Raw genomic sequence first — 26958 nt, forward strand, 5'->3', positions numbered from 1 at the left:
TGCTATCCATGCATTCCATTACAATGATAGAAAAGTCTTTGGTACAACAGATTGGATAATAACATGAATTTGAACCTTAGAACCAAGAAGTTTCTTGTGGTTCAAATCTCACAGCACCAAATGACTTCAGCCTATTTACTCATCACTTCCTAATAATAGAAAGGTTAAGAGTTGGTTATGAAGAAATAACATTGGTAACACTTGTAGTAAGCACATATAACTTCATTTTGGGATTAATTTGCTTTTTCATTGCATATCAGAACAAGGTCTGCTTTTGTCTCATGTTAGAGATTGCCCAAGGCCACCATATGGCCACCATACCTTGTTTACCCACAGTATAAGGAGCCTATAGGTTATATGTTAACGAATGTAGGTAAGTTGCTAAAGTTACCTCAAGAAGGAAGGGAAGTAGGAAGGGAGGGAGGGAGGAAGGAAAAGGGGATGGGGAAGGGGAAAGGGAAGGAAGGGAGGTTTAGAGCAGTATTTCCTAATGTTGGAAGCTTTCAGATATATGGACTTCAACTCTCAAAAAATCTCCATTTCATTTGGAGGTTGCTAAAGTTGACAGTATTGATCCAAAGAAAAGAGCTTGAAGGTACAGCGCATAATGACTTTAAGGGAAGAATGGAGAATAAGTGGGTTTCCAGATGTCGAACTGTAGCTCCTAAGAATCTTTACCATTTGTTTTGTTAGCTGGTGGTACTGGAAGGTAGAATGACATATCTGGAGGAACTCTGTTGCCATTTCTCCCATCAAAACTCTGGGTCCATCTCTTGATCCTATTATTTGCAGATCTGAGGAAAACATAGCATACAGTATGCTGTACAAACACTATTAGGGGAGAGGCAAATGTGAACCAGAGAAATGTTGTGGAGGCAAAAAAGTCCAAAGTTTGCCTCAGAGATTTTATATGTCTAAATTTGGCTAAAGTATCTCTTTAAAAATCCTCAAATCCAATCATAAGTTTCTTCTTTCATACGTATCTTGCTTTTGGGCAATGGGGTAGGGGATAGGGTGGGAGGCAGGAAAGACACCTGCAATGGATTTGCAATTTGGAGATCCTGATAAGGAAGGAAGAAAGATTCTTTGGGTCCCCATCCCCATGAATCAATTCACACTTTACTCCCCCCCACACTTTTAGAAACACTCCTATGATTTTTCAAAGTGTTTCAAAGCAAACCAAATGGAGGGGGTGGGCTTTTGTTTGGTATGATAGGCCGACAAGAATACTGAAGCCATAATTGACTGTCATTTGCTGTCATAAAACACAGAGTAGCCAACTCAGGTTTGTTGCTAAATATACAAAGAAGTCCTTCATAGAGAACTCTATTGGAATGCCTGTGGGAAAATCATTAACTAAGTAACTAACTCTGGAAGTTTTGGGATGACAATTGCAAAAGCTGCTAGGGCTGAGCCACCATGGCAAGATGGATAGGATATAGGTTGCAGTCATGCCAAAATACCCTTTAATTTCCATTTTGACCCAATCCACCAGATTTCCACATACATCAGTGTTGAGTTCACATAACGTGTTGGGCTAAAATGTAACCAGCTGTTTGATGGTTCCGTGTGGGGCAAACCAAGCCCAAGTTACTTTAAGGTTCAGTGTGTTATGTCAATCTGTGCAGTGGGGTTAATATAGAAAACCAAAATTAAATTAACTCTGAGGAGGTGCATTAGGCATATATAGCAGTGGTGGGTTTCAATTTTTTTTAACTACCGGTTATGTAGTTGTGGCTTGGTGGGCGTGGCAGGGGAAGGATACTGTAAAATCTCCATTCCCATCCCACTTCAGGGGAAGGTTAATGCAAAAATCCCCATTTCCTCCCAATCAGCTGGGAATTGGCAGGCAGAGAATAGATGGGGGCGGGGCCAGTGGTGGGATTCAGCCAGTTCGCACCACTTCGGGAGAACCGGTTGTTAACTTTCTGAGCAGTTTGGTGAACTGCTTGTTGGAAGAAATCATTAGGGCAGAGAACCAGTTGTTAAATTATTTGAATCCCACCACTGGGCGGGGCCAGTCAGAATTTTTACTACCGGTTCTCCAAACTGCTCCAAATTTCCACTATCGGTTCTCCAGAACTGGTCAGAACCTGCTAAAACCGATCTCTGATATATAGCCACCACTGATTCCTTCAACAGATACATTTCTATTGTGAAAGTGGAATAGGTACCCTTGGTAAATTTAGAAGTACTTTCAGCCTGTGTGAGAAAATCCTACTACCCAACTTGTTTCTCAAAAAGTCTCATCTGAACAAACCAAGGGCATTTCTATAGTTTTAATTCAATACATGTGTTGAATGGGTTGCATTCTGGGTCTTGTTTTTCTTGTTATCAGGTTAGTTTTAAAGCTTGTGAAAAAGTTTTTTGGCACTGGGTAAGAGTAATGACAGTGAATGGTAGCAGAAGTATCTCTTCTGCAGTTTCCCCCAAGCTTTTGCATTAACTGGGCTATGATTTGTTTTCCTGCGTTCGCTTTTAATATGTTTCTTATCAGGGTTGCTAACGTTGCACTTTGTTAATGTAGTACATTTAAACATCAGCAGATGGGGCCCTTGGTTCCCTTGAAGAATAGTAGGTAGGTTTGTGCATTTATAATCCCGCTGGCAAGTGTATGTGTTTGTGTTTCATATCACAGCATCTTACATTAATATTCTCCCTCTCTGAAACAGATAGGGATACAGGCATGATCAGAGTACACAGGACAGAAACACTGCTAAATAGAAGTACTTTACTACTACCGTAAAGTTGTTGTGAAAACTTTATTCTCCAAAACAGCTCTGGTTTAGAATTCAGTGCTCAAGCGAACAAGTTTTTAAATGTGCGTTCAGGTTTTTCGGTTAAGTATCAAAAGAACACACACACACACACACCCCCACACACTGCATGGAAAAGAGGAGTTAGAAAGGGACAGGTGGAGAATCTGATCTGCTCAGTTGTACCACCTCGGAGAGGAAACATGAATCTTCTGAAGTACAGAAAGGAAATCCATTGTACAACTACTGATAGATTTGGAAAAAGTAAATAAAATAAAAACCTGTGCGTGACAAGAAGGCACTGTAAATAATAGACTGAAGTAATATGTCATGGAGGGGAGATTTGTTGTGCAGTCACAAATAAGGAGCGAAAAATCCATAGGCATCTTTTTCAATATAAATCCGTATGGAAAATGCTCAGTAAATGGAAGGTGGGCAGATAGACAAACCTTCCAGTTAGCACTAGAGGTCAAATTAATCTATGCTTGACTTTAATTATGATTATGGTTAGACCCTAAACTCAATAAATGTGCCCTGGCTTCTCTTGGCTATCAATATTTCTACCTACTGGATTATTTTCATTCCGTATTATGTGTTTTACCCCTTTCAAGGTAGCCCAGACAATCAGCACAACCGTAAGTTCTAACTGTCTTTATTGTAACATTACATTAATAGAATCCTGCAAGATAATACTTTCAGAGAAATATTCCTTTCTCCAGAAAACTAGAGAGGGCTCCTTCTGAAGCCCTCCCTCCTTCTGTGAGCTGGGACACCTTTTACGTGTCCGTTGTCAGTTCTGTGGGTCTTCCTCCTGTCCCCCAAGGTCACTTGCACATACCATTATAATACAAGGGGATTCCTAATTTCTAGCTTTGCTAATTCAATAGCCTGGTGTTTGTTTTGCAGATGATGTTGAAGCTGATTGACTACAAATGTGCCAGTAATCCATCTGGAAGCATGCAAATTCAAAATTAAAAATAATTTTCGGCTCAGAAGAGTTTCATGATCTAACACAAAGGAAAGCAATGAATAAAAGTATCCATAGGAAGAGAGAGATTTAAAAAAAAATGTTTATCAACATTAAAAAAAAAATCAGAAAGACTGCAACTCGGAATTATTTATTTATGTATTGAATTTATATTGCTGCCTATTCGCCCAGGGTGACTCAAGGAGGCTTACAGAATATAAAACCACATTTAAAACAATAAAAACTAACAAAAAGAATCAAATAAATTAACATAGTACAAAATAGCAAGATCACCCGCCCACCTCCCATCCCCCACTCCGGTGACAGTAGATCACACAAGCCATTTAATGGGCTCCATCCCGCTCTGGGTTCCCCGGGACCTCTGGCAGAACCAGGTCTTCAGTGCCTTCCAGAAGAGTATTAGAGGCCCACTCTGATGGGTTGGGTAGATGTGACCGGCAAGAGACGGTCCCTCAGATAACCTGATCCCAAGCCATGAAGGGCTTTAAAAGTGACAACCAGCACCTTGAATTGCACCTGGAAGCAAATTGGCAACCAATGCAGTGCCTGCAGAAGAGGTGATACATGTGCACACCAGGGTCTGCACAAAACCATGCGGGCCGCTGCATTTTGCACCGACTGGAGCTTCTGGATGCTTTTCAAGGGCAGCCCCATGTAGAGCGTGTTGCAATAGTCAAGAGAGGAAGTGACTAGGGCATGAGTGACTGTGAGTAGGGACTGTTGGTCCAGGAAAGGGCGTAACTGGCACACAACCCACAGTTGGGCCCTCCTGGCCACGACTGCCACCTGCTCTTTGAGCAGGCACTCTGAGTTCAGGAAGCCCCCTAGATTATGCACAGCATCTGTTTGGGTAGTGCCACCCCATCCAAGACCAAAGGTGGCAATTCTCCCTGAGCCAATGAACCCAAAACCCAGAGCCACTCAGTCTTGCAAGGGTTTAGTTTCAATCTGTTGCTCCCCATCCAGCCCCTAACAGCCTCTAGCCACTGCAAGAGGGAGGACATGGCATCACTTAACTCACCACAGGCTGAGACATACAGCTGAGTATCATCAGCATATTAGTGATACCTCAGACCCCAACTGAGAACCACCTGTATTTGTTGTCAGCTTTTGGAGGGAGAATGGAATGTGGATGGAATAAATATGCAATATATTTTAAAGAAGCGAAAATGAGAAAGGTTGGTGAGAAGCAGTGTGCAATAGTAATGATAGAGGAGACCTGATTATTTGAACAATTGAAGTTGTTGGACCTGCCACTTTGAACCGAACGAGTCTTTTATTTGAAGATACCCTGTAGAGAGGATTTTGACACAGTGCCTCCTAAGCCATAAATATTGTTATGGAAGGGATAGATCAGGATGGATCTTGCCATCCCATTCTAATATGTCATGCCTTCTGTGTAGGTGAAATACTGTACAAGAGATAGAAATATGTATGAGAGCATGCACTGGCCATTTGTTAAAAGGTCGATATACTGAGATGTTATCTGAAGAAATACAATCTAGCATATTAGGGAATTAGATAGTATAACAAATATGAAGAATTACTTATTGAAAGTGACACTTTTACCCGTCTGATTGTTTTCTGTAAAAGATGAAGTCATGGGCACTGGATATTGCAATGAATTAATGCACCGCTTAATATGCTGTTGGTCTCCCCGAATCCAGTTAGAACTCAGTCTGGGTTGTGGTCTCCTAGTGATGTTACACATATGCAAGCCAAATTGTTTATTTATAGGTACAGTAATAAAAGATGAATAGGAGATAGATTTTTTTTAAAAAAAGACTTTGGATTCAATAATATCTATCAAGGGTTGAACTGAATCTAGTGCATCTGCTATTCATAATAAACTAAACCGTTAGATGCTAATCTAACCTTTCTAGGATTGGAAGCTCCATAATTAACTATAGTTACCGGGAACATCCGTTCCCGTTTCCCATCAAACGATTGCTGATATTTGTCCTAGCCCCAAAGATCGATTGGAATATAAGACAGGAATTGTTCAAATTGGTTTGTGGAATCTGGAGTTCCATGAGAATTTGATGGCTTGACTTCGACAACTTCCTGACCTCTGGACTTTTCGCCGCGAGCTGAAGACGTACCTATTCTTCCGAGCAGGACTGGCTTGATAGGGGTTTTTAATTTGTTTTAAAAGGGGTTTATTTAATATTTATATTATGTATTTTATATTTAAATTTAGGCCTTATCGAATAAGTTTTTTAAATAGTTTATATTGTAATATATTGTATTGTTTTTACTTGGCTGCTCACCGCCCTGAGTCCTTCGGGAGAAGGGCGGTATAAAAATTAAATTATTATTATTATTATTATTATTATTATTATTATTATTATTATTATTATTATTATTATTATTATTATTATTATTATTATTATTATTATTATTATTATTATTATTGATCCTGAATCATTTTCGGTTGCTCAGTTAGGTGGAAGTATTTACACTCGGCTTTGATTGGAGATTCACGCTGTATGTATCCTGTGTCTTAGCTGGATGAAATTCTGATAAATTTTTTGTTCACCGTTTCTCTTTCTATCCTTCTATCCCTCTTCGTCTTTCACTTTCTGCACTTGATATAAAGCTACATTTGCCTCTTTTTGATACAGAAGTCCCAGGAACTGGACAAAGGAAAATTGTGTTTCTCCTCCCAGTTTAAAGCTTGAGCGGAGGGGCTGGACTAGAAGACCTCAAAGGTCCCTTTCAACTCTGTTATTCTGTTCTGTTACTCTGTTAAAAATGCATGTTGATATTTCTTTCAACCAACTATTGAGGAATTTTCTATTGCCCAAGCTGCTGGTGGAAATTGTTCTGCTCATGTTTGTGTTACGTTCAGAGGTTTGGAATCAATATGTTGTTTTTCTCATCCAAGCCACTAGAGTTCTGAATGAATCATGTTCAGTGTCCTATAGTGTTGTTTTAAATTAAAAGGTATTCATTTACATCCTTAACACTTTCTTAATGAAGATTTTTGTCTGGGAATTCAAACAGCTGTTCAAAAGAGTCTTCCATCTATCATTTAAAAATATTTTATTAAATTTGCACCTGGCAGCGCAGCTATGGTTAAAATTCTGTTCATTATAAGGCCCATATTGGGGCAGATTATAACTCTCATTTCAAATCTTATCAGTCTGAAACTCTGCCAATCCTTTTTGTTTGTTGGTTGGTTAAATCAAAGGAAGCAATATTAAACTTGATTTTGTTTCCTTCCCAGAAATAATGAATAGTCTGCTCCATAAAAATTAAGGAGATTTATAGGGAGAATCTTTTGAGAGAAAAAAAAAGGTTGAATATTAAAATGTTGAATATTAGAATGTATGTTGCTTCTTTTCTTTCTTTCTTTCTTTCTTTCTTTCTTTCTTTCTTTCTTTCTTTCTTTCTTTCTTTCTTTCTTTCTTTCTTTTCCTTCCTTCCTTCCTCCTCCTCCTCCTCCTCCTCCTCCTCCTCCTCCTCCTCCTCCTCCTCCTCCTCCTCCTCCTTCAAATCTTTATAGTATTTCAGTGCATTGATATTTGCAGGATATAAATTTTTGACATTCTATTATTTACCTTACCCTATTGTCTTGGATTCCATTGGGTCTGTAGCTTCCAAGGAATAAGGTTGGAAAGTGCTGAGCAGTTGGTCAACCTGCAGCTGAAGAAAACCTTGGAGGAAATGGATTATCTAGACCTGTTTTAGTCAGGTTTCAGGATGGGTTTTAGTACTGAGATCACTTTGATTACACTTCTTGATGACCTGTGGTGGGACCAGAGTGGTGGTATCCATCCTTGTGCTCCTTGATCTCTTTATGTCTTGTTATACCGTCAACCATGGTATCAACCTTCTGAGAGTGGCTTCAGGGGTTGGGGATTGGGTCACCTTTTTATGGTGGCTCCCTTCCTTTCTCTGGGGCCGGTTCCAGTCAGTGTTTAATGGCAGGGATAATTTGTTCCCTAGGCCCCTCACTTGTGGGATGCCAATCCCCCATCTCTCCCCCATCCTCTCTCCCCCATCCTTTTCAATATCTACAGTATGAGAGCATGCACTGGCCATTTGTTAAAAGGTCGATATACTGAGATGTTATCTGAAGAAATACAATCTAGCATATTAGGGAATTAGATAGTATAACAAATATGAAGAATTACTTATTGAAAGTGACACTTTTACCCGTCTGATTGTTTTCTGTAAAAGATGAAGTCATGGGCACTGGATATTGCAATGAATTAATGCACCGCTTAATATGCTGTTGGTCTCCCCGAATCCAGTTAGAACTCAGTCTGGGTTGTGGTCTCCTAATGATGTTACACATATGCAAGCCAAATTGTTTATTTATAGGTACAGTAATAAAAGATGAATAGGAGATAGATTAAAAAAAAAAAAAGACTTTGGATTCAATAATATCTATCAAGGGTTGAACTGAATCTAGTGCATCTGCTATTCATAATAAACTAAACCGTTAGATGCTAATCTAACCTTTCTAGGATTGGAAGCTCCATAATTAACTATAGTTACCGGGAACATCCGTTCCCGTTTCCCATCAAACGATTGCTGATATTTGTCCTAGCCCCAAAGATCGATTGGAATATAAGACAGGAATTGTTCAAATTGGTTTGTGGAATCTGGAGTTCCATGAGAATTTGATGGCTTGACTTCGACAACTTCCTGACCTCCGGACTTTTCGCCGCGAGCTGAAGATGTACCTATTCTTCCGAGCAAGACTGGCTTGATAGGGGTTTTTAATTTGTTTTAAAAGGGGTTTATTTTATATTTATATTATGTATTTTATATTTAAATTTAGGCCTTATCGAATAAGTTTTTTAAATAGTTTATATTGTAATATATTGTATTGTTTTTACTTGGCTGCTCACCGCCCTGAGTCCTTCGGGAGAAGGGCGGTATAAAAATTAAAATATTATTATTATTATTATTATTATTATTATTATTATTATTATTATTATTATTATTATTATTATTATTATTATTATTATTATTATTATTATTATTATTATTATTATTATTAATAATAATAATCCTGAATCATTTTCGGTTGCTCAGTTAGGTGGAAGTATTTACACTCGGCTTTGATTGGAGATTCACGCTGTATGTATCCTGTGTCTTAGCTGGATGAAATTCTGATAAATTTTTTGTTCACCGTTTCTCTTTCTATCCTTCTATCCCTCTTCGTCTTTCACTTTCTGCACTTGATATAAAGCTACATTTGCCTCTTTTTGATACAGAAGTCCCAGGAACTGGACAAAGGAAAATTGTGTTTCTCCTCCCAGTTTAAAGCTTGAGCGGAGGGGCTGGACTAGAAGACCTCAAAGGTCCCTTTCAACTCTGTTATTCTGTTCTGTTACTCTGTTAAAAATGCATGTTGATATTTCTTTCAACCAACTATTGAGGAATTTTCTATTGCCCAAGCTGCTGGTGGAAATTGTTCTGCTCATGTTTGTGTTACGTTCAGAGGTTTGGAATCAATATGTTGTTTTTCTCATCCAAGCCACTAGAGTTCTGAATGAATCATGTTCAATGTCCTATAGTGTTGTTTTAAATTAAAAGGTATTCATTTACATCCTTAACACTTTCTTAATGAAGATTTTTGTCTGGGAATTCAAACAGCTGTTCAAAAGAGTCTTCCATCTATCATTTAAAAATATTTTATTAAATTTGCACCTGGCAGCGCAGCTATGGTTAAAATTCTGTTCATTATAAGGCCCATATTGGGGCAGATTATAACTCTCATTTCAAATCTTATCAGTCTGAAACTCTGCCAATCCTTTTTGTTTGTTGGTTGGTTAAATCAAAGGAAGCAATATTAAACTTGATTTTGTTTCCTTCCCAGAAATAATGAATAGTCTGCTCCATAAAAATTAAGGAGATTTATAGGGAGAATCTTTTGAGAAAAAAAAAAGGTTGAATATTAAAATGTTGAATATTAGAATGTATGTTGCTTCTTTTCTTTCTTTCTTTCTTTCTTTCTTTCTTTCTTTCTTTCTTTCTTTCTTTCTTTCTTTCTTTCTTTCTTCCTTCCTTCCTTCCTTCCTTCTTCCTTCCTTCCTTCCTTTCCCCTCCTCCTCCTCCTCCTTCAAATCTTTATAGTATTTCAGTGCATTGATATTTGCAGGATATAAATTTTTGACATTCTATTATTTACCTTACCCTATTGTCTTGGATTCCATTGGGTCTGTAGCTTCCAAGGAATAAGGTTGGAAAGTGCTGAGCAGTTGGTCAACCTGCAGCTGAAGAAAACCTTGGAGGAAATGGATTATCTAGACCTGTTTTAGTCAGGTTTCAGGATGGGTTTTAGTACTGAGATCACTTTGATTACACTTCTTGATGACCTGTGGTGGGACCAGAGTGGTGGTATCCATCCTTGTGCTCCTTGATCTCTTTATGTCTTGTTATACCATCAACCATGGTATCAACCTTCTGAGAGTGGCTTCAGGGGTTGGGGATTGGGTCACCTTTTTATGGTGGCTCCCTTCCTTTCTCTGGGGCCGGTTCCAGTCAGTGTTTGATGGCAGGGAGAATTTGTTCCCTAGGCCCCTCACTTGTGGGATGCCAATCCCCCATCTCTTCCCCATCCTCTCTTCCCCATCCTTTTCAATATCTACATTCAACTGCTGGATGACGCCATCTACCAGTCTGGGGTTCAGTATCATCACTAAACTGATGATACCCAATTATATTTTCCAATCCTGAGCTGGCCTAATGAGAATCCGGTCTAGTGCTTAGAGGCTGCAGGTTTGTCTCAAACATAAAATAGGGTGAGCTCCATTACTAATCTGAAATAGCATTCTAGGGGAAGAATCCACTAACCAAACAGAAAGAAAAGAACCAAGACAAAATATGCCTTCTATTTCTAAGTAAGTAAGTTATGAGAGTATGTCTCAGCTGCATAAGGATCTTGGTAAGTTTATCTTCAGGAAAAAAAATGTCAAACAATAACCTTTATTTATGTATTAAATGTTTATGCCACCCGTATCAGTGAAACAATGAGTCAGCTGGCAGAGCTAGCTTTTCAGCTAGCAGATTGAAGGGCAGACTTCACTTCCAGTGGGAGAATAATCCAGAGGGTGAGGGCCACAGCAGAAAAGGCTCTTCTTCTGGCAACCACAACTGCTACTATTCACTGAGTGAAACTATGAGAACTTCCAAATTGTGCATGGGATTTGTTTGAGATGGTGCAACCCTATCCAGAACTAAAGATGAAGACACTTCACTTGAACCCACAGCTGCTCAATCTTATCAGGATCCAGTTAAAACCTATTGTTACCCATCCAGACCCCTACAGATCCATGCACTATTACAGGGCACCAAAAGCATAACTTGGGTGATGATGATGTAAAGTGGTGTATCATCAGCACAGAGTTGGGTTTCAGCAGGTTCTGACCAACTCTGGAGAACCGGTAGCGGAAATTTTGAGTAGTTCAGAGAACCAGTAGTAAAAATTCTGACTGGCCCCGCCCCCATCTATTGTCTGCCTCCCAAGTCCCAACTGATCAGGAGGAAATGGGGATTTTGCAGTAACCATCCCCTGGAGTGGGGAGGGAATGCAGATTTTGCAGTATTTTCCCCTGCCACGCCCACCAAGCCATGCCATGTCCACCAAGCCACACCCACAGAACTGGTAGTAAAAAATTTTGAAACCCACCACTGCATCAGCATATTAAAAGACACCGCATCCCACTGTGTTTAGATTTAACTAATACTACTTAAATAATATCCTCCTCCTCCTCCTCCTCCTCCTCCTCCTCCTCCTCCTCCTCTTCTTTTCCCTCCTCCCCCTCCCTCTTTCCACCTCCACTCCCCTCCCTCCTCCTGCTCCCTCCTCCTCCTCTTCACCATCATTGTATGCCTTCTTTTTTCCTCCTCCTCCTCCTTCTCCATCATTATATGCCTGTATTTCAATAAATAGTAAATCAGAGGTAGAGTTCAGTCTTTTCCCCCTCTCTTCTTGTTCACATCTAGGCTTGACCAGCCTCTGTCAAAAAAAATATTTTGAGACATGGTTTTCCAACACATGATAATAGTGTTGATATTCTCAAAGGATTTACCAAAGTTTCTGAGGCAGACAGGATTTATTTTGGTAGAATTTGATTTTAGTATAATTTTTCAACCAGCAATTAATCTTTTGTTTTTCATGAATTTGAAGAGTTACTTTTGGTTCATGAATTTTTGAATATATAACTTGAAATTACAGATATTAAATACCAATTAGCAGCATAAGCTTTGTTGGCAAGCAAGTAAGTGGTTTTTTTGCATCTACACTCTTGTCTTTGTATTATTTTCAAAATGTTTTATTGGTTGTCATCCATTCTTCAACATTTCTAATTTGTCATACTTCATTAAATTGAATAATTAATCTTTCATGGAGAATGTTCAAGCCAAAATTGTATTTTCTTGATGCACTCTAGTTCTTAACCTTCTTTGTTTTTAATCATTTCTGATGTTATCATGATATCATCCATTTTAACTAAGCCAATGTTCTTCTCAATCTCTTTTATTCATATTGCATTTTTATGAAGTTTTTTTGGGGTTATCCAAGATGTTGCTCCAAAATTTTCATGTTTCACCTTGATCAGGATAAGCATCTACGTTTATTGTATTTCCTAGCAATGCTTTACAAAACAAATACCAGTTTGTTCCAAACAGCATTTTTTTAAAAAAAGATTTATTATATCGTCATATTGTTCAGTTTATTTGGAAATAGCTGAACTTATTTTTTTAATTCTTCTGAGTCTCCTCTAATCAACTTAGTGCCAAGATTACATCTTTTTTTTTTTTAGAACTTTTCATGATCTTATTATTTTTCAATTTTCTTTCATTCAAATTCTTCAGATTACTGATATCAGCTCATAATTTATTGGTCTTTCTTTCAAATCAAACTTTTCATTTTGGTGATTGATTTTGTTGTTTTTATTTTTCAACATTGTATCACAGCACTGATGTTATCATTGCTGCTATGCTGTAAATTAGTTGATTAGTTTCAGCCAATGCATTTCTTTCAGTGTTTTTAAGTACTAAATTTTCATGTTTCGGAACTTTTGGTAGTTCTCTTGAACTTATCTTTTTCAGTATTGGAAGACTTTCCTTATATTCTTTTTCATATGTTCAATATTTTTTCCCCAGTTCCATTCATTTGCCAAAGAGCTTCTTTTGCTTATTGTTTTCACCTTTTCATCACTGTTATCTGTCTTGAAGTTAATTAAATTTGATGTTGCTTTACAAATTTTCATTTGTTTTATGATTTTCATTTCTCTTGCGGTTATCAATATTATTAGCATTCTCAGCTATTTTTTCCCATTCTTGCAATTCATTATCCATAAAAACTTTTCTTGTAAGGATAAATCTTTGTTAATTACCGCTCATCAGTTTCTGAGTGTGAATATTTACATTTCCAAATATGAAACATTCTCTTTTGAAATAATTTTAGGATTTGATCCAAAATACCATTTCAAAATTGCTTGATTTTTTTCAGTGGAACATTTCTTCTGCTCTGAAGAAATATGAAATAATTTTCTAGTTGCTTTACAGCTAGCCATCCTGGTTGCCAGGGATGAAATGCTCCCGGTTTGGACCGGCTCGTCCAATCCGGTAGCGATGGCGGCTGCTGGTTTGGAGGACCAGTAGCAAAAATCCCTGGCCCCGTTCCCTGCCCCTGCTGAGCCGCACCATCAGCAGAGGTTTGTTTGTTTTTTTACTTTTAAAAGCAGTTTTTCTTCAGCCGAAACATGCCTTTAAAAGTAAAAAAAAAACCTCTGATGATCGCGGGGCGGAGCAGAGATCATCAAAACCCTTTAAAAGTTTTTTTTAAAAAACCCTCTTCAGCCGAAGGTGGGGGGGGAAAGAGGTTTTAAAAGCCTCCTCTGGCAATCCCAGAGGAGTTTCCTGATCCTCACAGGCTTTTAAACTCACTTTTTAACAGCCCCCACTTACAAGAGCTCCCACCCATGCCCAATCAATTTCCCCTCCTCACTTACCTATAATTACTGCTCCTTTCGGGCTGGCAACGACATGCTTTTCTTCAGCTACTGATTACAGCTTGCTTTGACTTCCTGCTTTGCTGAATGAGGAACTCTGGGAGTTGAAGTCCACAAACTAAGTTACTAAGGTCAGAGACCCCTGATTTAAAAAAATAAATAAAAATAATAAAATAAAATATTTGTGCAGCTTTCTGAGATTTGGTGTGTTTCTGTAGTGTTTCACTCTAACTACACAAACACACAAAATCTCACAAAGCTGTATGTGGCATTGTGTGTGTGTGTGTGTGTGAGTCAGTTGTGTTGTGTGTGTGTAAAGTGTGAAAGTGTGAGGTTCCTGCTTGTTGCAGGGGCCATTTTGGGTGAAGTGCAGCTGCTTTTACATTGTGTGTGAGTCAGTTGTGTTGTATTGTGTGTGTGTAAAGTGTGAAAGTTGGTTTTTGGTACCACTTATTGTTTTGTATACCTTATTTATTATTTTTATTATTTATTGTTATTGGCCACGCCCACCAAGCCATCTGACCATTAAGCCACACCCACCAATTAAGCCACGCCCACAGAACCGGTCGGGAAAATTTTTAGATTTCACCCCTGCTGGTTGCCTAGGAGGACTACCTGAACCCTGTAGACCAGTTATTGACAGATGCCCTGAAGCCATTGAATCAAACAGTCCTTGTTGATAGCATTCTGAATCAGTTATTACCTGGGATGAAAAAAGATTGTAGTTCAGGGTTCAGATGTCACATGTTCATCACTGAAAGCAGGCTTGCACCATAGTTCATCTGCCGTCCTTACCAACATCTATCCAAAAAACTTACCATAACTATGTTACTACTAGTGTAACTCCTGGGATTATGGAGACATACAGGCTCTCTTACTAGGTATTGTTATTATTATTTTTTGTCATTGTCCTTATTATTCTTTCTTGAACATCCATTAATTGTTTAATAGTCCAAGTGATTTCTCAGCTTGTTTTCTGCTTTAAATAGATTTAAGAAAAGTCTCATAGTTAGAGTTTGTTAAACTTAGGTTCCTTAAACGTTTTTCTTCCATTCCTTATTATTACCTTACTACTTTGTCTGTCAGAACTTGTGTGTTAGGATGAGCATTTTGTTTCTAAGAAGACTTTTTAGCTTTTATAATTCTTAGATATTATCAGACAGCCAGGCTAGCCTTTTCTTGGTCTTAATTAGTCCCCACTTGCATCATAGGTGACATCCCAGTGAAAACTTACTTACTGTGGTTCTGAATAATCTCCAGAATTTATGAAAAGATTTTACCCCCCTTTTTTTTATCAATGCCCTCCTTTTTGGAGAATGTTCTCCTTTATCATAAAATGTGACTGCTAGACTCACTTGGTGGTTCCCTGCTTATCTATATGCTAAATACAAGAGCATTATGTTCTCTGTTTTCTATTGGTTTCCTAATTAATATATTTCTCACTAGATCCCAATAACTAAATAATATTAAATGTGGTGCTGTCTCGCCTTTGCTTAATTTTAAAACAAATTGGTGTAAGTGTCAATCCTACCTCAACTGGGTCCTTTAAACAAGAATGATCCTTGACTCCATTTGTTGAGAAAGGTATAGTTTATTAAAGGCCAAGTGAAATACAGCAAAACAAAGCCAGAACTGAAATTCACGTGCCAAAATCCCTAGGTTTAACTCCTCAACCCAAGTCACTTCCCACTGATGGTCTCTCGTTGTCCAATCAAATTCAAATAAAGTGTTTTGTGAATGGTCTCTTCAACTGCGGGCTGGTTTGCATGCCATTCCCAGATATCTGAAGTTGTGTCTCTAGAAAATATGGTGAGCAATGAACTTTCCCCCCTCCCATCCAGTTCCCTCCCTCAGAGTTTATGGCAGGCCAGCATCAAGCAAATGTGAAGCACAAGTGTGAGGTGGCAAGTCTGACAATAAGGCGTTTTGGGATCCAGAGACCAGATCTCATTGCCATGTATTGTGCATGAATGCATCCAGTTTTGGGGTTCCTCCTCTTTTGCTATTAGCTACTCATAAACATGTTTCAACATTTCCTTTTTTTCCCTGCCATGTACTCATTATATAGAGGAACGGGGTGGCTCAGTGGCTAAGATGGTGAGCTTGTCGATCGAAAGGTCGGCAGTTCAGCAGTTCGAATCCCTAGTGCCGCATAATGGGGTGAGCTCCAGTTTCTGCCAACCTAGCAATTTGAAAGCACATAAAAAATGCAAGTAGAAAAATAGGGACCACCTTTGGTGGGAAGGTAACAGCGTTCCGTGCACCTTTGGCGTTTAGTCATGCCGGCCACATGACCATGGAGACGTCTTTGGACAGCGCTGGCTCTTCGGCTTTGGAACGGAAATAAGCTCCACCCCCTAGAGTTGGGAATGACTAGCACATATGTGTGAGGGGATCCTTTACTTTACTCATCATATTGGGGTAACTTAAATGTTCTCCTGGTTTTAAAATAGTGTTTTACATCTTAGTCTAACTACATGATTGTTGTTTTTTTACTGTGGATATGAGCTGGCATGCTTTGCCAACCATTTAGTTGTTGGATAAGGGTTGTGATGTGCTCTGCTCCAGTTAGCCACTTTAGGCTGCTCTAGACATGGCATCCTCCATCTTCAAAATCTGCTTTAACTGGGCTGCCACACAGATATTTGACTGAATAATGCTTGACCTGTGATTTTTATAATACTTGCAGGGTTGTATGTGCTCTTTATAAAGATGGGTTTAGCCCTCTTTTAAAAGAACATTAGACCTCTTTTTTAAAAAAAATGTGGGTTTAGTGCTGTTCTAAAATAACTTCTTGCCTCGCCTTTATAATCCAAGAAACTAGGGAGGATCCCTCTGAGACATTTGTCATGCCTCCATTTCTTTCGTGGCTAAGCTATCCTGGCTTTTGCCTAATGTGCAGCTCCTTCTCCTCTCCCTAGAATATTCTTACAGACCATTATAGTCACAGACTGAGTCTCTTTTATCCTCAGTGTGTTTTCTTTTTTTTCCAAATTCGTCATCAAACCTGAGAACAGCATAGAACAGAGGTGGGCTGCTGCCGGTTCAGACCAGTTCAGGCGAACTGGTAGTTCTGACCACTGGCTGGGCCCTCCCCAGCGCCCCGGTGCTATCCCATCCTATATATCTCACTCTCTGGCTTGCTCACCCCGCCCATGCAGCCCAGTTGATTCCGGCCCCTTGCCTGCTCTACTCAGCTGCCCACGAATGTGTGCTGGAAGGCATGTGCATGAAATCACCGTGTGTTTGAAGCTGCGTGTAAGCGTGGAAGGCACGCACATTCACATTTTCAGTTCTGCACTAGGCAAACCGGTTGTTAAATTAGGTGAAGCCCACCTCTGGCATAGAAGGTATTAACCCGTGTACATGGCTGTCTAAGTATCTTCAGATCAGCAACCTTGGTTTCAAGGAAATTGATTTTTCCCCTGAGAGATGGGATCTCATTGCATCAAGTCCAATCTTTTGATTTATGCTGAAGAGACAGATCATAATACATTTTGACTTACTTTGTAATAAACACAAAAGTATACCCTTCACTGGGTATACTGGGTATATATGTCAGTTCTTCTTATCTTGGCTTTCTTCTTCTTTAAACATAGTTTGACCCAAAAGATAATTTACCTAATGTATACTTTTACTAAGTTTTCATTTCCAGAGATACATTTCCAACACTGCAGATTCCTGAGGTGCAGATGTACTAGAACAGGGGTCTCAAACTTGATTTCATTGGGGGCCGCATCACGGTTGTGTTTGAACTCAGGGGGCTGGGGTGGGTATGGCCAGTGGGTGTGGCCAGCTCAATATCACTCATGTTGGGGCACCTGTGGTGGCCCAAGCGCTCTGCCAGCAAAAATGGGCGGGCAAGCTCTGTTTTTAGCAGGACAGGCTCCTGCAATCTTCTGCAGAGGCACTGCAGGACAGTCCTTCGCTGTTTCCAGGACGGCCCCATGGGCCAGATCTAATTACCCTGCAGGCTGCATTTGGCCTGCAGGCCTTGAGTTTGACACCCCTGTACTAGAAGGTCTTCCTGTCATTACTTCATCTCCATACCTCTCTCACCAAACATTTGTTTGTCAAATTCTTGGCACATGACTTCAACCAAAAACAGGATTTTCCAGCATTTCTTTTAAACAAAATTTATGGGAAGAAATAAGTTTACAAAAATCCCAGCAACTGGATTCTCTTCACATCAGGACAGAATTTATCTCTCAGCATTTTAAGGTAGGGACGTCTCAGTTTCTTACTTACAGATGCTATGTGAAACAGTGAGAGGACTATTTCTCTGATAGCTTAGGACTCTGCAGATGGCCAAGCTGAAGATCCTACCCAGGCTCTGACCATACCCTTAGATATTTGAGGGGTATTGTTGATGCAGAAGAACATGGATGGGCAATCTGCACTACAGTTGGCATTGTGGCTGGGGAACTTGCATTATGGAAGAACAATCAGCATAATGGGCTCCACGTAGCCTCCAGTCACCATTTGTGGTCTTCTAGCATCTCACAGTCATATCACCAACTTTTGATAACAAAACGGTCAAACTTTACTGATGTAATTTCAGACTGTTTTTAGAATTTTGGGCGCTTTTGGAGGTGCATGGTAGAAACATAGCTCTAGGAGACTTCCAACTTTCATTCCTGAATTTAATTTCTTCTTCAAAAACAACAAAAAGAAACTAAAATGTGCAATTTGCTACTTCTGATACTACACATATAACTTCATGACATTGTACAGCATGAATAAGTGTATGATGTGAAGTTTATTTTTTGTGACGAGCCTAAGAGTATTTTTAGGAATATATAATCTAAAAGTAAATATAATATGATATCATAATAGATTATAATATTTAATTACCAATCTGAGTACCTGATGCTTGGAAATGTTCTGTGGCTGATTGTGCCATTCATTTACTGCCTGGTATAATGGTGACTACAATTAAGTACCAGATTTACCTAGAAGAGCATACTGAGTTTTGAATTTATCATCAAGCTTTTGATGAAAGGAATTTAGAAAGTGGTTAGGCTGACTAAAGAAAGTGATCTGAGAGATCATTTCCTAGAATTATTAAAGTCATTATCCAGTTTCCTCTCCCTCCCTCCCTTCCTCTCCCTCTCTCTCTCTCTCTCACACACAAAGGCAGAAACAAATACACATAAACATCCCTCAATTAATATTCTTATATTCTCTTCTTTTGTTCTCTTATTCTCATTCTCTCTCTTGTCTCGCCCATACATATCCTCAATCAATATTCTTCTGGAGTATTGAATAAAGATCTTTTTGTCAATATATACAGTAGCAAAATCATGTAACAACAACATGTAACGGGATCCCTCCAAAAGAAATCTTACAAACTACAGTGAACTGATAAAATCTGAGGAATACATAATATGCAAACTTTTTCAGCAAGTACTGTATAACAATAAAAGAATTTCATTTTACCAAAGCCTTCAAGTATCTGATCAATAGATATATGTACATAATTCCTTTGACTTTATTGTCTGATAAGGCTCCTGTCAAAACATTCTTTCAATGAATTTCTCCTTTGGCTGTTTTATTCTAAGCATCTTATTACCCACAATGTACTATGAGGAATGTCCTTTTCCCCTTAATCTGTGATCTCATTGTACTTTTACGTGGTCATCCCTTTGTTTGCTTATATCTTTAATTTTGTTTCTAAAGATAATTCCAAATAAAATAAATACAGCCCTTTCTTGCTTAACCCATGAGGTAAGCTTGATCAAGTATAAAGTATATTTAAGCTGGGCAATCTTATTTTGCTTTTTCTTGATGTCAGTGAATATACTTTATATACGGTATCATAGTAGACCCTACTGTGTACAAATGTGACTTAAAATGTTATATTTTGCTGCAAATGTGTGCTGCTCCCACAGAGAAAATTTCCAATTACAATATATCATATAAAAACAATTCTCCCTTTCCCCCTTTCCTTATTATAATATGCCTGAAATATTTAGGACAAATACAAACACTTTTTGAAGCAATTATTTTACAAGTTTTTAAAAGTTCCCCAAGGAAAGGTCACCATATCATCAACATATTCCTTATTGTCTATTAAGGAATATTTTATTTCTTAATTCTCATTCTAGTAGATTTTTAGTTCCTATTTAGCTCATCTAGAAAGGCTGACATCATGTGTGTGTGTGTATGTGTGTGTATCCTTCTACTGCCAAATATGTAATATCAATAAAATAAAATATCAATAAAACATTTGTGTAAAATAATACCAAGAATATTATTCTAAAATGTTATCTCCAGTGATGTGCTCATATGTATGCATGTGTACATTTTTAGTGTGTGTGTGTGTGTGTGTGTGTGCATGTAAGCTGCAATATGGGGCACTTTGATCAATTGTATTATGGGGTGAGTTTTAATTTTATTTTGTTTATACCTGATTGCTATTTGTGTGAAAACAAGATGGAGCAAAAGGCAGTGAACAGTCTGAAGAAAAATGGAAGAAACTGTCCTGGATAATATGTAGAGTCCTTCCATTCATTGTGAATATGTTCATGGAAATGATATAGTACCATGATGGTGAACCTATGGAACGCATGCCACAGCTGGCATGCAGAGCCATATCGGTGGGCACACAAGTGTTGCCCTACCTCAGCCCCAGGGCACATGCACGCACTGGCCAGCTGATTTTCGCGCCTTCTGGGCCCACCCGGAGTTGGGAAACAGGCTGTTTCCAGCCTCTGGAGGGCCTCCGGGATGGGTGGGTGGAGAAGGCCTTTTTTTCTCTCTCTCCAAGATTCAGAGGCTTTCTAGGAGCCTGGGGAGGGTGAAAACAGCCTTCCCCACACACCCTGGAAATGGGCCATTTCCGGCCTCCAGAGGGCCTCCAGGGGGTGGTGGAGAAGGCCATTTTCATCCTCTCCAGGCTCCAAGAAAGCCTCTGAAGCCTGAGGAGGGTGAAAAACAGGCCCACCAGGCCCATTGTGGCATTGCGTGCCAAAAGCTGGGGGACCGGGGGGAGGGTTGCGTGCATATGCATGGGGCGGGGGCAGTGTGCATTGAATTATGGGTGCATGCACACATGTGACACACACCCCAGTGGTCCCTTCACTTTTGGCACACGACGGCAAAAAGGTTAGCCATCACTGATATAGTATATATAAATACTCCATTATGTCCTATAGTCTAAAAACATTTGGGTAAAATGTTCATTTAGGAGCAGCTGCCTTTTTGTCTATTGCGGGCTGCATTTTATAGAATTGGAGTTCCTGCGATGGATGGTCCATAATAAGCTTGGTTGGAGTCCAAAGTAGATAGAAAAATCCTGTGGGTTTTTTTTTTTTTTTTGATACCTTGTGTTCCTTCAACTAAGCACAAGGAAAAGAAAACAGAGGACAGACATCAGTACAATGAAAAAACTTTTCAAGCGTTTCTGGAAATTTTTGCTCTGCCCTAGTATGGTTAGTCCAGTGTTCTGCAACCTTAAAAACTCAAAGAGACATTTGGACCCATTTCCCACACAAAAGAAAACACCGGGAGCCACAAAACCCTTCCAGTGCCTGACTATTTCTTGAGCGGCCACAGACCTAGCATATGTAGTTGAATTAAACGTTCTGTTTTCTCCTGAAATTTTCTTTTCTTGGATTTATCCACGGTTGGCCTACCATGGTTGAAAAGCTCAATAAATCGCATGCTGGCGGGTGTCACACATTGGCGGTTGTGACGCATATTTTGAATGACAGGGAGCCGCAGCAGAGCGGTGAAAGAGCCACATGTGGCTCCAGAACTGCAGGTTGCTGACCCCTAGGTTAATCCAGCAAAGAAAAATGAAGGCATCCTTGAAGAATATTTTCTCATTTGTAATTCTAGCTTAGAATCAGGACTTCATAGGGCTCTTCTGAGAGTAGAAAGCTTTTCAAAGGGATAAATGGGAAAGGGACCCCTCTTGCTGGGACGTACTGGAGGATCCAACATTGCATAATCTAGCATTTGAGGGTTTTAAGGGTTTTAATAGCAGAGGTCTAATTTTGGATTACAATATAAGGTATTTCATGGATGTGGTGCAAAGATATCCTGAGATCCACTGAATCTTGTGGTGAGGAGGGAATTTTCTGAACTCTTTCTTTCTTTTAAGAAAGGGAAACAGATAATTTTCTATTTCTTAAGGAAAAGGAAACGAGCAACCACATTGTTAATCAGTAAAATATTCCACAGAAAGTATACTTTTAGTAAAAGAAAAGTGGAGGGGAGAAGAACTCTTGCTTTGAAAGCCCCTTTGGAATAAATGAATTTGAGAAAGAAAAACAACCTAGGACACAGTTTAGAATAAAATGAGTGTGAAACCGAATACACAATTCATCTCTGTTCATCCTTCAACTATAATATCTCTAAGTTTTAGAGTCTTTATCAGTTAAACTTTAGTATCTATTAATGCATTCTACTAATCTTTCATCCAGTTTATAAATTCCAAAATTTAAGTTTTTGTCTGCATAACATTTTATGATAATTGCTCTCACTTTCCATTCCATGAAAGACTTTGGAGGGAAACTTATGGTTTGGATGAAAAGTCATGGGTATACATAATGGCAACATTCAGTGATATCTAGCCAAGAATGATTGACAACGTCTGTAACTACTTATTATGTCAAGGCTTCAGCACACCGATTGATGGGAAATGATGTATAATAAATTAGAATGATCACACATCATTTCCCATCGATTGAAATGCCAAATCCTTTGATGGAGTAATGAGTTATGGCCAATGCTACTCACTGTCTTAGTGGGAGATTGATTACTTATCCTTTCATCAATGTGATCAAACTAAGAGACCCAAAGTGGGTGCATTGTCACAAATAATGTTCTATTTTTAAGATAGAAATGAAGTACAGTAACTACCTGAATAACACTCTTTTTAGAATAATATTATGCTGACCATTTCTCCCTCTCCTACTCTATTGGGAGCAGTGAGCATTGTTCTCCATATTTACCATGATTTTCATACTTTGGAAAGTCTAAATAATAGAATTAATATAGCCAGTTATCACTGGAAGCCTAAATCCTAGGCCAAATGCTTGACCCATGGTGGTGGTGGGAAACTCTATTAGTGCACAGGTTCCGAGATGTAGTAAAATCCTCCAACTTTACAAAAATACAAGTCTGAGGGGGGGAAAAATCTTCTTGATATAATTATGTACAAAGGATAAAAGATAAAATGAGAGAACGTGCCTTAAAACTGTCAGGTATTTGACAAATGTTCTTTTGGGTAACTGGGAGTAACTAGTCAGCTGAGGAAAACATGAAGCAAAATAGATGTGCAGGCACAGGGATGTAGAGATGGCCAGAAGTAGCTACTGAAGTGAGTCTGGGGCAACAGCCTTCCCACACACCCTGGAAATGGGCCATTTCCGCCTCCAGAGGGCCTCCAGGGGTGGTGGAGAAGGCCATTTCATCCTCCAGGCTCCAAGAAAGCCTCTGAAGCCTGAGGAGGGTGAAAACAGGCCCACCAGGCCCACTGTGGCATTGCGTGCCAAAAGCTGGGGACCGGGGAGGGTTATGCGTTATGCATGGCGCAGTGTATTGAATTATGGGTGCATGCACACATGTGACACACACCCCAGTGGTCCCTTCACTTTTGGCACACGGCAAAAGGTTAGCCATCACTGATATAGTATATATAAATACTCCATTATGTCCTATAGTCTAAAACATTTGGGTAAAATGTTCATTTAGGAGCAGCTGCCTTTTTGTCTATTGGGCTGCATTTTATAGAATTGGAGTTCCTGCGATGGATGGTCCATAATAAGCTTGGTTGGAGTCCAAAGTAGATAGAAAAATCCTGTGGGTTTTTTTTTTTTTGATACCTTGTGTTCCTTCAACTAAGCACAAGGAAAAGAAAACAGAGGACAGACATCAGTACAATGAAAAAACTTTTCAAGCGTTTCTGGAAATTTTTGCTCTGCCCTAGTATGGTTAGTCCAGTGTTCTGCAACCTTAAAAACTCAAAGAGACATTTGGACCCATTTCCCACACAAAAGAAAACACCGGGAGCCACAAAACCCTTCCAGTGCCTGACTATTTCTTGAGCGGCCACAGAACTAGCATATGTAGTTGAATTAAACGTTCTGTTTTCTCCTGAAATTTTCTTTTCTTGGATTTATCCACGGTTGGCCTACCATGGTTGAAAAGCTCAATAAATCGCATGCTGGCGGGTGTCACACATTGGCGGTTGTGACGCATATTTTGAATGACAGGGAGCCGCAGCAGAGCGGTGAAAGAGCCACATGTGGCTCCAGAACTGCAGGTTGCTGACCCCTAGGTTAATCCAGCAAAGAAAAATGAAGACATCCTTGAAGAATATTTTCTCATTTGTAATTCTAGCTTAGAATCAGGACTTCATAGGGCTCTTCTGAGAGTAGAAAGCTTTTCAAAGGGATAAATGGGAAAGGGACCCCTCTTGCTGGGACGTACTGGAGGATCCAACATTGCATAATCTAGCATTTGAGGGTTTTAAGGGTTTTAATAGCAGAGGTCTAATTTTGGATTACAACATAAGGTATTTCATGGATGTGGTGCAAAGATATCCTGAGATCCACTGAATCTTGTGGTGAGGAGGGAATTTTCTGAACTCTTTCTTTCTTTTAAGAAAGGGAAACAGATAATTATCTATTTCTTAAGGAAAAGGAAACGAGCAACCACATTGTTAATCAGTAAAATATTCCACAGAAAGTATACTTTTAGTAAAAGAAAAGTGGAGGGGAGAAGAACTCTTGCTTTGAAAGCCCCTTTGGAATAAATGAATTTGAGAAAGAAAAACAACCTAGGACACAGTTTAGAATAAAATGAGTGTGAAACCGAATACACAATTCATCTCTGTTCATCCTTCAACTATAATATCTCTAAGTTTTAGAGTCTTTATCAGTTAAACTTCAGTATCTATTAATGCATTCTACTAATCTTTCATCCAGTTTATAAATTCCAAAATTTAAGTTTTTGTCTGCATAACATTTTATGATAATTGCTCTCACTTTCCATTCCATGAAAGACTTTGGAGGGAAACTTATGGTTTGGATGAAAAGTCATGGGTATACATAATGGCAACATTCAGTGATATCTAGCCAAGAATGATTGACAACGTCTGTAACTACTTATTATGTCAAGGCTTCAGCACACCGATTGATGGGAAATGATGTATAATAAATTAGAATGATCACACATCATTTCCCATCGATTGAAATGCCAAATCCTTTGATGGAGTAATGAGTTATGGCCAATGCTACTCACTGTCTTAGTGGGAGATTGATTACTTATCCTTTCATCAATGTGATCAAACTAAGAGACCCAAAGTGGGTGCATTGTCACAAATAATGTTCTATTTTTAAGATAGAAATGAAGTACAGTAACTACCTGAATAACACTCTTTTTAGAATAATATTATGCTGACCATTTCTCCCTCTCCTACTCTATTGGGAGCAGTGAGCATTGTTCTCCATATTTACCATGATTTTCATACTTTGGAAAGTCTAAATAATAGAATTAATATAGCCAGTTATCACTGGAAGCCTAAATCCTAGGCCAAATGCTTGACCCATGGTGGTGGTGGGAAACTCTATTAGTGCACAGGTTCCGAGATGTAGTAAAATCCTCCAACTTTACAAAAATACAAGTCTGAGGGGGGGAAAAATCTTCTTGATATAATTATGTACAAAGGATAAAAGATAAAATGAGAGAACGTGCCTTAAAACTGTCAGGTATTTGACAAATGTTCTTTTGGGTAACTGGGAGTAACTAGTCAGCTGAGGAAAAACATGAAGCAAAATAGATGTGCAGGCACAGGGATGTAGAGATGGCCAGAAGTAGCTACTGAAGTGAGTCTGGGGCAAAAGTTGGAGTGAGGGGCACTGTTCATCGGTGGTTCTCCTCCTACCTCTCCGACCGGGCGCAGACGGTGTTGACGGGGGGACAGAGATCGACCCCAAGGCGCCTCTATGTGGGGTGCCCCAGGGGTCGGTTCTCTCGCCTCTTCTGTTCAACATCTATATGAAGCCGCTGGGTGAGATCATCCGTGGTTTTGGGGTGAGTTGTCATCTATACGCTGATGATACCCAGCTCTATATTTCCACCCCTAACCACCCCAACGAGGCTGTTGAAATGATGTCCCAGTGCCTGGAGGCCGTACGGGTTTGGATGGGGAGGAACAGACTCAGACTTAATCCCACCAAGACCGAGTGGCTGTGGATGCCGGCGGCCCGGTACAGTCAACTAATTCCATCACTGACCATTGGGGGCGAACTATTGGCCCCCACGGGAAGGGCTCGGAATCTGGGCGGCCTCCTGGGTGCACGGCTGTCTTTTGAAGATCATATGATAGCCGTCACCAGGGGAGCTTTTCATCAGGTTCGCCTGATACGCCAGTTACGTTCCTTTCTGGATCGGGCTGCCTTATGCACGGTTGCTCATGCCCTGGTTACATCCCGCCTGGACTACTGTAATGCTCTCTACATGGGGCTCCCCTTGAAGGGTACCCGGAGACTCCAACTGGTCCAGAATGCGGCTGCGCGGGTGATAGAGGGAGCACCTTTTGGCTCCCATGTGACACCCCTCCTGCGTAATCTGCACTGGCTCCCAGTGGTCTTCCGGGTTCACTTCAAGGTACTTGTTATCACCTTTAAACGCCCATGGCCTAGGACCGGATATTTACGGGACCGCCTACTGCCACCATTAGCCTCTCACCGACCAGTGCGCTCACAGAGAGGCCTCCTCCGGATACCGTCAGCTAAACAATGTCGGCTGGCGACCTCTAGGGGAGGGCCTTCTGTGGGGCCCCTACCTCTGGAACGAGCTTCCTCTGGGGCCGTCTAACTCCCGATCTCAAGTCCTTCCGTGAGCTGAAGACGCTGCTGTTTCAAGAGCAGGACTAGCTTGAACGTAGTTTTAAATTGGGATTTTAAAAAGGGTTTAAATGAGGTTTTAAATTTGTATTTAAAAGTTAGAGCATCAATTGAATTTAAGTTTTGTCTGCATAACATTTTATGATAATTGCTCTCACTTTCCATTCCATGAAAGACTTTGGAGAAACTTATGGTTTGGATGAAAAGTCATGGGTATACATAATGGCAACATTCAGTGATATCTAGCCAAGAATGATTGACAACGTCTGTAACTACTTATTATGTCAAGGCTTCAGCACACCGATTGATGGGAAATGATGTATAATAAATTAGAATGATCACACATCATTTCCCATCGATTGAAATGCCAAATCCTT

Source organism: Ahaetulla prasina, chromosome 3 (genome assembly GCF_028640845.1).
Source record: "Ahaetulla prasina isolate Xishuangbanna chromosome 3, ASM2864084v1, whole genome shotgun sequence".
NCBI classification, from domain to species: domain Eukaryota; kingdom Metazoa; phylum Chordata; class Lepidosauria; order Squamata; family Colubridae; genus Ahaetulla; species Ahaetulla prasina.